A 15,508-nucleotide genomic window follows, 5' to 3' on the forward strand; every position below is an offset into this window, starting at 1 on the left:
TGTTGCTGTGGTATAAACAGACTGATTCCAAGTTTGAGGAGTACAGAGTTGTCTGGAAATGCTGCTGGCGATAGGATTTAGACTGCACTGCAGCTCCTACCAGGTGCTGAAGGGTAAGAACACACTCAAGAGGGTGGCACACGGTGAGTAACCAAACTTGTCAGAATGATCAGAAATTGTACGAATGTATGTGTGTCTTCACAGAGGACTCACCTGTACATCAGGTACAGAGGAAAGTTTAGGACAAGGCTGGTTCAATTCCACTGCCTTCTTTTCTTTTTTTAAAGCACCTGAAAAAGAAGACCAAAAAAAGTTTGGTCAACGGCAGAAATAAAGAAAGCTGGGTACTTGTTTCCAATGTGCATTTATTTCCTTGTGCCCCATGAGAGAGAGAGAGAAAGGCTACAATGTGCAATCCATTCAGCAATTATCCATGAAGCAGATCCTGAGCAAACTGAACTTGCTCAAGATGGGAAGCACCTCACTGGGGCAGGCATTAAAGCATCTGTTTATGGAGCACCTGTTAGTTTTGTGCTCCATAAAGATTTCTGCTCTGCTGGGGCAGGTCCGGGTTGTGCTGAGGGAGCTGCACGAGCAGGTCTTGCCCCTGCGCTGGAATCTTCAGTTTTACCATGCCCTTCAGCCTCGGCTTTGGCTTGAGTTTCGCGTCTCTGAAGAGCTTTCTCACGACGGATTTCCTCCAGTGTTTTCACATGGATCTCTCCCATCGGCTTAGCAGCCTTCCCTGTCATCATCAAGAAATGAGGAGAAGCACCAACATTTAAAGAGAGTCCAGCAATAGTTTCAGTCTCCAACATTTGTCAGAGCACTAAGGAAAACTAATCTTGAGTGTTCCCAATAATGCATCTTAGAACAATATCCTTAGAACAACATTCTCCTCCTCCTCTGAGCCACTTGTATTTTGAAGACCAGCCCTATCCAGAGAGAACTGCTACACAGAAATGCTGCTTTACTTTAGTACTTTTTCAGACTGCATTTCAAATTCCTGCTCCTGGCAGTGGTTCTATTCTAATTGTACGGAACGGTTCACAGAAGCAGCTAAAAACCTTGACAAGGCACAAGTAGAAAAGAAACACACACCTAGAGCCAGATTTCTGATAGTGGCTGTCAGAAGAGCTTCAGCACTCAAGCAAGAGGCATCAGTTCTTTGTTTTCGTTTCAATTAGTTTTTAGGGATGGATGAAAGCAGTCCAAGTTCATGGAAAGGAAGGAGGAGAAAGCATATTTAATATCTAGCTGTTACCTCTCTCAGTACTGGTCTGTTTAGGAGGTAATCCCAGCCTGTCCTTCAGAGACTTGGCAACTTGAACTGCAAAACAGTTCAATTCAAGAACGAATTAGGGAGGCTGCAGAATGTCAACTTCAGGTTCACATTGCAAAACAAGACAGGAAAGGGAACTTTGAATCCCAGTGATTACCACCTCAGCCAACATGCAAAAAGAAACATCACTGGAAAAGGACAAACAGAAAGACTAAATACAAAACCCAGGAATCCAATCCAGATGCCTGTTTAGTACCTGGATCTCTCTTGGGTGCTTTGTCAGCATTTCCCGGAGCCTCTACCTTCTTCCCCAGCCTTTCAGCAAGGCGGCGCTTCACTGGAAGGGTGCTTACATCGTCTTCAGAGAAAACAAGGAATATTGTAAGAACTTTTCTTTGCAGGAAGCTTTGAGAACAGTCAACAATAAGCTTCTATTTTTCAAGCATATTTTCATAGAATTGCCTTTCAGCTGATAAATGATATTTTTTTTTGGCCATTTCTGCAGTCAACACAGATCTCCACTGCAACGTATTTGCCTTTCATACATCAAAAATACTCTTTAATGCAGTCATATATAGAAGGCAGCACCTACGTAACAGCTCATAAAAAGTTCTTACCCGCGGAGGCTTTCCGTTTTCCTTGTCTATCAGCAAGATCTAGTCGAACCACAGGTTCCTCCCCTAAAACAAAAGGGATTTTTTTTTCTATTTCACAGAAACCAGTAGCCAACAGAAATATTATCCTGTTAGCCCATCTCCACCATGTCAGACACTGTTTTGACAGCTAAACCACATAAACTCATATTTTAACTATAATTAACATAGAAAAAAAATATTAATAGTCTCAGTGCTTGCTTCAAACTCCAGCTGAGATAGTAGAGAGTGAATCTGAGTCTGCTTGACAGCTATACTTTGTGCAGAACAAAGCTGCATAAGCAAGCAGAATATTATTAGGTACAAATGCTGACAAATAGTCCTTTCAAAGGTGAATGTCTACGAGTAAAAGTACTTCCACACTTTTTTCCCTTTCAAAGGCATTTGCACAGCTCTAAACAATGTATACACAAACTCCTGTCATACTGTGTCCACACCTGCCACTGTCAGCCTCTTTAATGCTTCAGAAATTGCTTCTTATATAGCACTGTCTTCTACAGCTCTTTCTTCTCGTTACTCTTCTGTTTTTCAGTTACCCCCCTATTTGCATACTGACACTTTTTTTTTTTCTCCTGCCACTGCACTTAACCTGAGCACCAAATCTTGCCAGTACAACCAGGGACTTTAAGCATAAAAGCACGTTTTGAACAGAAGGCAGCACCAGAAGGCTAACATGGGTGAATTGTTTTAATTATTGCTTAACCCTCCAGTTTGGGAGTAATGAAATCAAAACAAAAGCATTCACTATTACCTTTCCTGGAAGACAGTGTCACAGTTCTCACCACTGTCCGGACGTTTTCCTTTTCTGGAGCAGGAAAAATCATAGAATCAATGGGATGAAGAGAAGATCTTGAAGAACCTTCTGTTCAGAGCAACCAAAACATAAGGAAGTTTACCCAACATAAAAAACTATCACAAAAAACAAAAAACTTTAAATTATTTGTTACTGTCCAAAATACAGCAAGCAGAGCATGTAAATAAGAGAGGTGACTAATTTGCCTTTGGTTGCCCTTTGAACTCCCATTTAGAATACCAGCTGGCTGAGAATCAGGTTGCTTGATGCCCCCAGCTAAAAATGGAAGTCTGTCCCTCAAGCAGCTCCCAGGCACCATCACCTGCCGTGACCAGGATAAGAAAGTAGGGAATATTAACTCACCACCGTGTCTCTTATTTTTTTCCTTCATCTTCTGAGATTTGATTTCCTCAAGTGTTTTTATTCCAAAATTCAGATTGCCCTCTGAAAACAGGAAACAGTTCATGAGACTGGCTTAGAGGCACTAACTGAGGGACCACAGGTCCTCAGGCTTCTTAGCGCTCAGGAACTTTCTGAAGTATTTAGAATAAAGCCTGTCAACACTCCTCACAAGTGAAAGAGCCAGAGAACCAAGGGCATTTTGCCCCCCCTATCATCCTTCAGGCTTAAAAATGTAGTTTTAATTTTAATCCATTTACACCATATTAGATCCCTCTATCGTTAGATATGGTTTATCAACAGTGGTTGCAAGGCTGCACGTGCAGCCATTTCAACTCCACGCTGTGGCCCTGTTTTGTTCTCCAAAAGTAAAGAGAAGGAGTTCATCTTTCTGACCCAATGGGCACGTGATGGTATGAATGGCAAAAATGAGATCATGGAAATAACTGAGTCCATTCAGCACCCCTACATTTTGTTGTGTTTTTACACCACACTGCTTTTGAGTTAACTGTCAAGTTCTTCTGATTTATCCTACTAAGGTGCTGGAATACCTTGTTTAGTAGCAGTAGAACTGCCTTTGCAAGTGGAAATCACCCGTAATCCATTTTTGCCTTTCGCAGCTGGTTGCTGGACGGGAGTTCTAGTTTCTTCTCCTTCCTCAGAAAGCTGGTCTGAAGGGGAAAAATCTATTCAGTTATGCATAGACCAGATTGTTCATGATTACGTAGCTCATGCAGTGACACTTCAGCCCATGCTTCATATAAAAAACTTTGTCGCTCTTTTGTTTTGTTTTGTTTTTTAAAGAGCTACACTGACCTGATAAACTCCTAAGTAGAATACACTAGGACAAAACATCTAGGACTCTAGATTCTCTCTGCAGATTTAACTACTACACAACACATTGCTCTTCAGACAGAAAAAAGAAATTTCCTTCCTAGTTTCACACAGAACTTTACACAACAGACCAGCTAAAGCCAGGAGTGGTTCTAAGCTTTCCTCCAACGTTTCAGGTTCTGTCCACTGACTGCCAGACAAAGCCACCAGTGACCTGGCCAGACTGCCTGCCCTATCGCTAGTCAGACCTCAGGCCATCTGTGATTTCTACATTCATTTACAGCACAGATTCCTTCAAGAACCAAAGATTTAACACATTCATTTACAGCATGAATTCCTTCAAGAACCAAAGATCTACACATTCATTTACAGCACAAATTCCTTCCAAGAACCATAACATGCTCACCATCATCATCTTCATCATCATCTGCAGCATTGATTACAACTGGAGGGTGTGTAGGGCTTGGGACATTTTCAGAGTTTTCCACTTTCATCACCCCCTTAGCTGTGGAGAGGGATTTGGCTGGACAGAAAGTTTCTTTTGCTGCAGTGACATCTGAGCCACTTTCAAATCATCGTCCGCGGACTCAGGCGGACTTGGCAGTGTAGCTAGAGGAAGAGGAGGATCATCGGTAATATGGCAGTTTAAAACTTTGACCACAATGCAAAGAGATGGTAGGAAAGGCAGATAACCCGCACAGACAACAAATTCAGCATCTCCTTTTGCCCACCCCATCACTGTTTACACCGGGAACAATGACTTCCCTTCGAACAACAACACATCTCCCTACCACCCAGCAAAAGATGAAACAACAGGAAGCAAACTGCAAGGCAAACATCACACAAAGCCAAGAGAAGCTGAGCACAAAAGCAGAAAACAAACACCAGCAGTACACTCGGTGCAGTACACCTATGACTGCAGACCTTTTCCTGCACTCACAAATGAACAGTTACCTGATGCCCCCTACAGGATTGGCACCCACTAAGTAATACTCCAAATTAATTCTTCAGTACTTAAAGAAAAAGGACCTAAACTCACTCTTGCTTGGTGGGAAGAATTGTCCATCGATGTAACGTCCCTTTGCATGATGAAAAGCACAGTTGGCTTTCTGACAGCCTCCCGGCTGCTTCTCCCAGTAGCAAGGAATCTCACTGCGCTTTTTCTGAAGACAGAAAGAAAGAAAAGCTCGTGATAACATGCACCTGAGGCTTGCAAAGAGATGCACAGCTCCAGATCACGACAGCTGTCACAACGCAGTGCTGAAACATCATTCCAAAGGTCAGTTTCTCAGTTCAGTGGAGTATTTCTGGGCATATTCACAAAGTTTGCATAAGCTGCAACCACTATGCACATTTAGATTTGTCATCATTCAGTTTGAGAAGACAGGCACTCTCAGGCATCAGTTGAGGGTGGCTTAAACTAATACACCTAGGATTATACTAGCATTATTCAGAGGGAAAAAGAACATCTGAAATTGCCTAGGTTAACCCTGTCTAGAACTACTTCTTGGAGACATAGTTCTTCTGCACCTTTAACTTTCCCCACTTCCTACCCCAGGCAGCTAGAACAGCGTTATCGGAAGGACTGTGGGTCAGAAGAGACCTGAGAGTTCATTATCAAGCCTGCTCCCATGAGGATAGAACAGCCTGTTTATTACCCCCCTGCTCCAGCAGGTTTTAGCAGTCTATTTAACAGCTATTCTGCATCTGTTGAGAAAACTGTCAGCATCTAATAAATATATATATATATATATATATCTTGCTAAGACACACCTAAGGCATTGATTTTATTTCCCTCTGCTTCCTCCCACCCCCTCTCTTGGTAACAGAAACCAGTATGATTTTGAAGCAAACGAATCTATCCTGCAAAAGCACAATCAGTACACCTACGGCACTGAAAAATGCTTTTGTTGATTGATTTTGAGAACACATCGTTAGGCACTCACGTCAATTTCCATGTGTCTGAATCGGCAGACATTCCTGAAACAACGACCCTCCTGCCACAGCTTGCAGACCGTCTCATTGCCCAGAGCAGCTTCGCAGTGGCGGTAGGCACATTTGTCTCCCTGGAACCAAAAGGAAACCAACAAGGAAAATAGAGTACAGCCTCAAAAATGGCCATGCTGCTGCCTAATGTTGCTACAACTGAATTCAGAATCTATCTGGTTCTCAAGTTAACCAAAGACCAGTGTGCTTCCTCCTCCTAATCTACTCCTTCCTGAAAAAAATGGGGAAAAAAAGCAAAGCAAAGGAAAGCCAGCCATACCTTGGTACAGGTAGAATAGAAATAGAAGTAGCAATCGTCTCCTTGTTTAGACATGACGACGAGTTCTGCTAACAAGCTCGGCTTCTCTCCACAGGGACTTCCTCTGCTCTTGGAGAGAGCTGTCTTCACCCTTGCTTGGGCTGAAAGTCTTCTACTGGCTTGTGAGCAGGGAAATCTTCTTTTGAAAAGTAACCCTAAAGAAAGTAACAAGTGAAAAATAATGAGGAACCAACAATTTTCCAGCTGTCTTCAGTTAATCAAATCAAGTTATCAGTCTCTCAGAGCAAAGCCTTTTTCCCAAATTCTGGAAATACACACCAACAAGTGGCATAAGCTTTGCCTTTGCTGAAGGAAGACAAATAACACAAAGAAAATCTGTCTAGTTTGTTTTACAGGCTTGTCTTTCTCAGTATGGAACAAACTGACCTCCCTGGTCTAACTTTGCAGTTGGCTATTCTGCCTTTGTCCTGGAGAGAAGAGCAAGAAAGGAACAAATCTATTTTTGCACTCCAAAAACGCGTTAGAGAAGGATTATCACACCCACCTAAGGGTACTTCCTTGTTTGTTTATAAAGCACCAAGTATTTCTCTTGGACAGTCTCTGTTGCTGGTCTGTTTTGTGCCTTCCATTTACAATAAAGATATTAAGATGCTTACCCCTTGTTTTTTGTTTTTTGTTTTTTTTTTTTTCTAACGAACAGTGGAAGTGGAGAGTCGGATGACAAGCAAGAACAAACACTAGAAACTCCTTGTTCTGCCCCTGCTTTTTAATCACCCAGCATCACCCCGGCTGCAAAACAGCCTCTGCTGATTTACCTGCTTGTTAAAGCACCCCACAGGCTGCAAGTGCGGTGTGCTAGGTGTCAAGTTCTATTTCACGGTGCATTCATCTTCCCACAGTCGAAGCACAGAACAGCCTCTTGCTAACAGAACTCATCCCTGCTGCTGCAAGAAACCTCATGGCCTGCAGGAAAACCTCAAGCTAAGAGTTCCAAAGCAAAAGCAGAAAACGCATGATTTGTACTCTTTATATTGGAGTGAATTCTAGCTGCTAAACGCTGCCTACATCTGAGGGCACGTTCTGAGGCTGGGAGGAAGGACACTCAACACCCACTGACAGCAGGAGTGCAAAGATGCCAGCCAAGAAGGCAAAGGTTAGAGCTGAACGCTGCTGCCTCAGCTTCCTCCAGCAGCCAGCTGGGGGTCACCTTTCACCACGCGCTCTGAGACTCTGAGCCCTGAATTGGCAACATGACTATTTTTTTCCACTATTAAGCTTTTCATTAGTGCTTTTGGTTTGTTTGTGGGTATTTTTGTTTGCTTTTTTTGTCTTAGTTTCTAATTTTTATGGAGCAGTGACTTTAGCTAGAAAGAAGGGAGAAGCCAAGTATTTCTCAGTGAAGACGATAACAATTCTGTCTCTGTATTTGTAGAAAGAGACTGTTTGGCAGGTACAGGATACTTCACTGAGACTGTATTCTAGATAAACAGAAAACCTGACTGAAGAAATCTGTGTCCTTCCAGATTCCTGGGCATTTCAAGCGGTGACTCCTGAACGTTCTTGGGAAGAAGACCAACAACAGATAAGTGATGAGAACACTGTACAAGTCCCTACGGAGACAGACTACATAGTTATTGTGGATCGCTATGAGCTCAAAGTATGTCTAATTTCACCTTTTTTTTAATGCTCAAATAGGACATATTCCTGCGTCATGTAAAATTGCAAATTAAGCCCATTGTTAACCAATGCCAATTAAAACAATTAATTGGAAGGACATACAGATAGTGAAATAATTCAGCCTGTAATGCACTGTGACTGTTTAGTTTCCACACCTCATGGAGATTTCTGTAGGCTACCATTTGCTTCTGGTCATCTGTAGTTTAGGAGACAGATTCTTTGCCTAATTTTTAAGACAAAAGGCCTTGCTGAATTTTAAAATACCACACTGACAACCTGCTAGTACTATTATGGATATCATTTTAATGATTCATAATTCTTATGATGGGTTTGAGGGCTTTTATTTGGGGATTTTTTTTCATGCTTTGATGTATTAAGAACCTGAAAAGGATCTTTATTTCTTGCAGTGATGATATTAAACCTGAAGTTAGCAGGTTGACGTAAACTAGCTAGCCATGGAGAAGTGACTACTTTTCTGAAATTCCTTGAAAGTGCAGTATTAGAATTTCTTATATTGTGTGTGTGTATGTATATATATATATATACATGAGGGAGGCAGAGTTTGCTGATAAGATGATAAGCAGCATTATTTCCAGGGGGCAGTAGTATTTCCATTTGGTATGGCTGCTCCCTAAAGCTACAAGCTTGCAGGCTCACACAGGTAATGGACAGCTGTGGCAGTGGAAGAAGGTGCTGCCACTAGCTTGTCACTGTTGCTGTGCCAGAGATTATCATCTCTGCATCTTTGGTAATAGAAATGACTGTGTGAGAGAGAGGTGATTGCTACAAGCAGTCGCTTTGCTATTTACCCACCCCTGAATTTAAAGGTAGGATTGAGCAAACTAATCCACCTTTGCTCTGGGCGTTTGAGCAATCTGTTCTGCCAGCAGAGTTGTAGGCATGGCACACGTGGGTAAAGGTAATCACCTAAGGGTGCTTCCTTTTCCAGCTGGCACAGCTGTATCTACAAGATCTGCAGCCTTTTTACAGTGCCCCGCGCTGCTGCAATGCTTCTCTAATGAAATGCAACAGTGGCTTTGCTGTGGCAGCAGCTGTCCTACAAAGATGATCGTGTCATTCCCTACTGCTTTGGGAGCAGTCGACTTGCAATTACAACCATTGATGTGATAGATTGGTTAGTAGTAAAAGATTGTCCAAAATTTCAGCCTTTCCTTTCTCTGAAATATGAAAAAATAACTCATTTTCCCTGCTGAAATCTCATGGGATATTTAATCTGTTCTCTGAAGTGTCACATTTTATTTAATAGCGTAAGAAAAAGTAGGCTCTCACTTGTATTGTTACTGTTCAACCTCCGAAAACATATAGAGCGTATTCAAAGGATCTTGTACTATTCTAAAGTTGTTGTTTTGCTCCATTGTTGTCTTCAGAAATTGTTATGCTTTGTCACTGAGATAACGAAGGGATTTGACATTTATCACCTGGAAAAAGTATATGGCGTCATTAATCAGTGTATTTACAACCAGAGAGAAGACTACGACAAAACCGATATGGTGGAGGTAATTTTTGTTTTGAATTCTAGCACTTTCTGTCACTGTTACGCAGTACTTGTGTGTTCTGGGGTATCGTGGTTGTTTAGCATTGCTCTTCACTGCTTAGCTGTCTGTGCACAGACAACAACAGTACGACTTCTCCCTTTCAGTCTGGAAGACGTTTATCCACCTTGCAAAACAATTTTTATATTTGGCATAACTGTTGGCAGTTTCTGCAGGAAAAAACTTGAACTTGAAGACAATGGGTCCACCCACACAACCCTTTCAAAGCAGTTAACCTTAGTCTGTCAGTAGTTTTCCTTGGGAACCATTTTGGGAGCGGGAGGACTACGAAGGGAAGGTGCTTTTCTAAGTCTTTCACTCGCTCTCTCCCTCTACAGCCAGTCATGCACGGTGATAGCAGTTGTTCCATCCTTGGAGAGAAATTTAAGTATATAACAAGAGTTTGAGACTTCTCTCTAGTCACACTCTAATCTCTTTTTAACTAATGCGCTTGAGCATCTGTAATTGGGGAGATTTCTGCCTGTGCCAGTTTTACACTGAGTCAAATTCTCTGGTCTCTTCCTGTAAAAGATGATTTTGGAGTTGTCCGAACTCCTCAGAAATCTGTGTGAGGCGTCCATGGTCCAAGTCAGGTGTTCCCAGTATACGCTTGGATATTCACTCTTCACATTGAAGATCCTTGAACCCATTTATCTTAGAGTTGCTTGTGCTTGAGAACAGATGAAATTTGTTGTGCCGATCAGTCTGCCTTGAAAAGAGAGTGCCTCTTTTTTTTAGGCACTGGTCATCTCGATCTCTTCTTCCACATCTGATAAAGAGTTAGAACGGACACTCTGTTCTGCCTGTCAGAGGATTATTTAGATTCAGGGAGGCCGCTCCTGAAAAAAAAAATGAGATCTTTTAGCTCGAGAAGGGATTTATTTATGTTATCTCATGGCCTGTGAACTTTTGTAACTTAACATTTAATTTAAGTGTTAAAAGTTAAGTAGCTTTCTTGGTTTTCTATTTCTTCCTTTAGCTTAGGCAAACAAATCTCTCCTATTCAGAGTGCACTGTACAAGTTAGTCAGGAGCGTGCTCTACTGTATGGAGAGAGAGAGAACTTAAGGAGTAATTATTCAAAGTCCAGAAATTAACTTGAGCTTGTTGTGGCTTCTCAGCAACTGTTTCTTCCTTCTAATTGTTGTGAAACCACTGCTGAGAGAGATCCATATAGTTTATATCCTCCTCTCTATTTTGGATGTATAAGGATGCCTCTGAAGCTAGAAGGGGTAATAGGCCGTTGTGATGGCGGTAGCACACTGTTTGCTAAATATTACTAACCATGTATTACAAATTATTTATTTTTATAGTAATAGAAAGTGTTCTTAAGCTTTCATTTGTGCTTACTGCTATTTTAGTAATAGGTAGTAATGGTAATAGAAGGATGGTTGGACTAGATGATCTTGTGGGTCCTTTCCAACCTTGTGTTTCTATGATTCTTTCATGAGGAAGCTGTAGACCGCGATGAGGTCTCCCCTCAGCCTGCTCCTTTCCAGGCCGCACGGGCCCAGTGCCCTCAGCCGCTCCTCATATGTCTTCCCCTCAAGGCCCTTCACCATCTTCGTAGCTCTTCTCTGGACACTCTCCAACAGTTTAATGTTCTTTTTGTACTGTGGTGCCCAGAACTGCACACAGTGCTCGAGGTGAGGCCGCACAGCGCGGAGCAGTGCAGGACAATCACCTCCCTCAACCGATTAGCAGTGCTGTGCTTGATGCACCCCAGGGTATGGTTGGCCCTCCTGGCTGCCAGGGCACACTGCTGCCTCATACTCAACTTGCTGTCAACCACGACCCCCCTAGATCCGTCTCTGCAGAGCTGCTCTCCAGCATCTCATCGCCCAGTCTGTACATATAACCAGGGTTGCCCCGTCCCCGGTGCAGGACCCGGCACTTGCTCTTGTAAAACTTCATGCGGTTGGTGATCGCCCAGCTCTCCAATCTGTCCAGATCTCTCTGCAAGGCCTTTCCACCCTCAACAGTCAACAACTTCCAGTTTAGTGTCATCAGCAAATTTGCTCAAAACACCTTCTAGTCCTACATCCAAATTGTTTATAAAAGCATTGAAAAGAACTGGCCCTAAAACGGAGCCCTGGGGGACCCCACTGGTGACCAGCCACCAGCCTGATGTAGCCCCATTTACCATAACCCTCTGAGCCCTACCCGTCAGACATTGCTCACCCATCGTATGGTATTTTTTATCTATGCTTGACATTTTTAATGGGATTGTGTATATGGTTTGCTTTTCTTGTTCTCTAAAATGACTTTTTGAGAAATCCTTTATATAATGAACATGAAGTTGAGGAATCACAGACAAGACAGGTGACAAGAACTTCTGAGGTGCTCAAAAGAGTACACCATAAAAATATCCATTTCTGCTTCCTAGCTTTTTTCCTAATCTGTTGTAAGTGCATTGTCATCTTTCTCCCGTGACTGCATTCTACAGGGCTGAGTTTTTGGGATACTAGCTAGCACTCCTGAGCACATTACTTCAGGTTTCTAGGCCAGTCTAATAAGCGTCTTCCACCACTGTGGCACCAGAATGAATATGAACCAGTCCTTTTTGTTAGAATTGTAGGGGTTGGAAGGGACCTCCAGAGATCATCGGGTCCAACTCCCCTGCCAAAGCAGGTTCCTTAGAGCAGGTTGCCCAGGTAGGCATCCAGATGGGCCTTGAATATCTCCAGAGAAGGAGACTCCACAACCTCCCTGGGCTGCCTGTCCCAGTGCTCCGTCACCCTCACCGTGAAGAAGTTCTTTCACATGTTGGTGCGGAGCTTCCTGGGCTCCATTTTGTGGCCATTGCCCCTTGTCCTGTCCCCACAAACCACTGAAAAGAGGTTGGCCAAATCCCTCTGTCCACCACATCTCAGATATTTATACACATTGAGGAGATCCCCTCTCAGTCTTTTCTCCAGGCTGAACAGCCCCGGGTCTCTCAGCCTTTCCTCACAGGGGAGATGCTCCAGGCCCCATTATCGTCTTTGTTGCCCTCCGCTGGACTCTTTCCAGGAGACCCCCGTCTTTTTCGTACTGGGGAGCCCAGAACTGCTGGACACAGTGCTCCAAGTCTAACTTTTCTCAATTGTTTCAGGATCTATCTATGCTATATAAACCATGGAGCTTTCTAGGCAAACACCGGCAAATCGTGAGCCAGGTGCAACTCAATGCCGACGTTTCCGTCAGTGTGTTAGGGGTGGCAGCTTTTTCCAAGACTGACCTACGCCTGGCACCTAATCTGCGTTTCAGTAGATGTACAGAAGGGAACAAAGAGCTGTGTTGTTAGCACTGTATTTAAAAAGCTACCGTGAAGAAGATGCCTGTGTTGAGCAGACAACAGGAAGCTTTCATTGCATCTCCAGGCAAAGGAGAGGAAAAAACATATCACTGAGGCAAAAATGTGTTTCTTCTTATCCACTTCAAGACGATGTTGAAAACCTGGTATCCTAAATGCATCTTTACCTCTGGAACCACAGTCAGCTCATTGCATTGCAACTGGAAAATTTCATACTTAAAAGGGAATGACAGGCAACGAGGAAGCAGGAGCGTTCCTGGCATCAAAACTTTTGCTCTTCGAAGTTTTGGGCAAACTTCTCCCCGTTATTAGTCGGGAGAGAAGAAGACCTTCACAGTTAAATATATATAAAGGCGTAAATCTCGGTTGGACATGAACAGCTGTCACAGCTAAGGGTTCCCAGAAGCCCCATTCTGTTTTTTCTGACTTGGGGAAAAGATCAACTTTTAGCGTCTGAGGCAAAAACATTGCTAAAAGCAGCGGTATGTGGAAACACAGCGTATTGAAGAGAAGTACGTAGTGGGAGTTAAAGCAAAACGTAGACTCAGATATCTGGACACGTACTGAAGGAAGAGCTCCTCTTTATTCAACTTGGAGGTGGAAAAAAAGGGGGTTGGGGGTGGGTTTTTTGTTTGTTCGCTGTTTGTTTGTTTTTTCTCCAAAGGTTTTGGGGGTGTCCCAGCCAGCCCCGGAGGGCATTCCTCCCTCAGCACCGGGCACCTGAGGGGAACTCGGGGCTGGAGAAGAAGCCGAGGTCGGGGAGCCGGGCGCCCTCAGCGCCTTTATGCCCTGAGCCGAGGCGAGCCGAGCCGGGCCGGGCCGGCCGCCGCCTGCCGGGCGGAGCGGCTCCGCCCCGCTCCCTGCCGGGGGAGGCTGAGGCACCGCGGCCCGCCGCTGCCCGCCGCTGCCCGGCCCTGCCCGGCTCTCAAACCCTCCCGGGGACGGGGGGGGGAGGCTGCGAGGCGCCGGGAGGATGCGAGTGGGCGCCGCGGGCTGCGAGGCGAGGGCCCGGGCGGCCGGCGGAGCTGGGACTCGGCGACGGCTCAGCGCCCGCCCCGCCGGCAGCGGACGACTCCCGGAGACGCAAAACGGCGGCGGCGGAGGAGGAGGCAGGCGGCGGGGCTGAGAGGAGAGGGGGGCGAGGCGGCTGCGGGAGGCGACCCCAAGCGGCCACGGGAGACCCCCGGGGAGAAGGCGAGGCGCTCCCCCGGCCGGCCCTGAGGAGAGGGGCGGCTGCGAGCACCCCTTCCCCGGCTCTGTGAGGGGGGAACGGGGCGCGGCTGGGCTGTGACAGAGCCGGGGGTATGGGGGGCACACGGGCAGGGCGAGCAACTTCGCTTTCCGTGCCTTGAAACGGGACGGAGCCAGCCGAGACCGGGCTCCCCCCCCTCTCTATATACACACACGCGCTCGGTGTGGCGGTGGGAGGGGAGCGGGGCCATGTCCCCAGCCCTGCCGGGGGTTTTTGCGGTGCCGGGGGCCGCCCTGACGCCCGGCTGTCCCCCAGGTGCTGCGCGGCGCTGGAGATCGGCAGCCGGCGGGGCGGGGCGAGGCGAGGCGCCTAATGGAGGCGGCGGCGGGGCGCTGAGGGAGCGGAGAGGCTGCGGCTGTCAGCGCTGCCCGGTAGGTGCTGGGGCTCCCCGTCAGGCTTGACGGAGGAGTTTGGCTTCGTTGAAGGGTGAGTCAAGGCTGAGGTGGCGGTCCCAGCCGGGACAGGCGCCCCAGAGAGCGCCTTGGGGCTGTCAAAGTGCAGGGCGATCCGTGCAAAGGGGGCTTTGTTGTGGAAGGCCTGAGGTGAACACGAGCAGCCCGCTGGAGGGGGAAAGGAGAGGGGAGTTTGGAAAGCTGCGCTGCTGGTGTTAAGCAGCAGCCTGTGCTGCGTTGGTGTTTGCTCAGAGGGGTTTCACGCACGAGGAGCTGGTGGGTGCTCTGAGGAACCTGGTCCAGCTGTGGAGAACAACCTGTATGAGGCAAACCCCAGGACCCAAATGCCATAGGCTGTAAGTCCAAACCTCCCCGAACAAGCAGACATTAAGTAGAAAACCCATTTGTTACCGTCTTGAAACATTGCCAGCAAGGCAGCCTCTGCCAGTTACGCTGTTAATTGGGTTCCCCGGAGCTCGTTAGAAGGAGGTGCCATTTTTTCTAAACGAGGTGACTGCTAACTTCAGGCTGGCAGTCCTACTAGCCTTCCTCAGCCAAAAAGCCCTCTGCGTTTCCGTAAAGCACCTGTGCACTGTGCTTGTTTAACAAAGACAAGTTTGAGACATAACACTTGGAGGTAGGGCACGCATTCTCTTTGTGAGGCTTTCCTACTCCTTGAATGCTTCTTGTGGCTCTCCTGGGCTCTCTCTTCTCTTGCCAAGCCCTCGATGACCTGTGCCTGCTTCAGCTGCATCCAGCGCTCCGTTTGCTAGCCGTAATTGTCGTCATTTATCTCTGCTGGCTATTACTGGGAAAACCGATGTTTATCGCTGCGTGTCCACGCGTCCCTGGAGCCTGTTAGAGCTGGCTTTTGAATGGTTCTGCCTTTTGTAAATTTCTCAACGCTGAAGAATTTCTGTCAAGTGATGGACTTTGTGCTGTTGTTAGGATTCCTTTTGTTCCTAATGTACCAAAAAGGCTGTTTCCTTGGGTCTTTTGCTTCCCTTAGCAGTTTGTGGTGTTTCCCTTAGGCTTATTACTATCCTTGCGCTGTTTTTTCCCCAGTCACTTACAAAGCCTGAGGGACAGGATTAATTTTTTTTTAATCTAGTT

The 15,508-nt window shown here is 45.7% G+C and overlaps 1 pseudogene; it reads right to left on the bottom strand.

The window, feature by feature from the left end:
- Nucleotides 1-214: 214 nt before the first annotated feature.
- On the bottom strand, nt 215-9,931 carry LOC119713029 (zinc finger CCCH domain-containing protein 11A-like; annotated as a pseudogene).
- Nucleotides 9,932-15,508: the final 5,577 nt, after the last annotated feature.

This window comes from Anas platyrhynchos, chromosome 6 (assembly GCF_047663525.1).
Source record: "Anas platyrhynchos isolate ZD024472 breed Pekin duck chromosome 6, IASCAAS_PekinDuck_T2T, whole genome shotgun sequence".
In the NCBI taxonomy this organism is placed as follows: domain Eukaryota; kingdom Metazoa; phylum Chordata; class Aves; order Anseriformes; family Anatidae; genus Anas; species Anas platyrhynchos.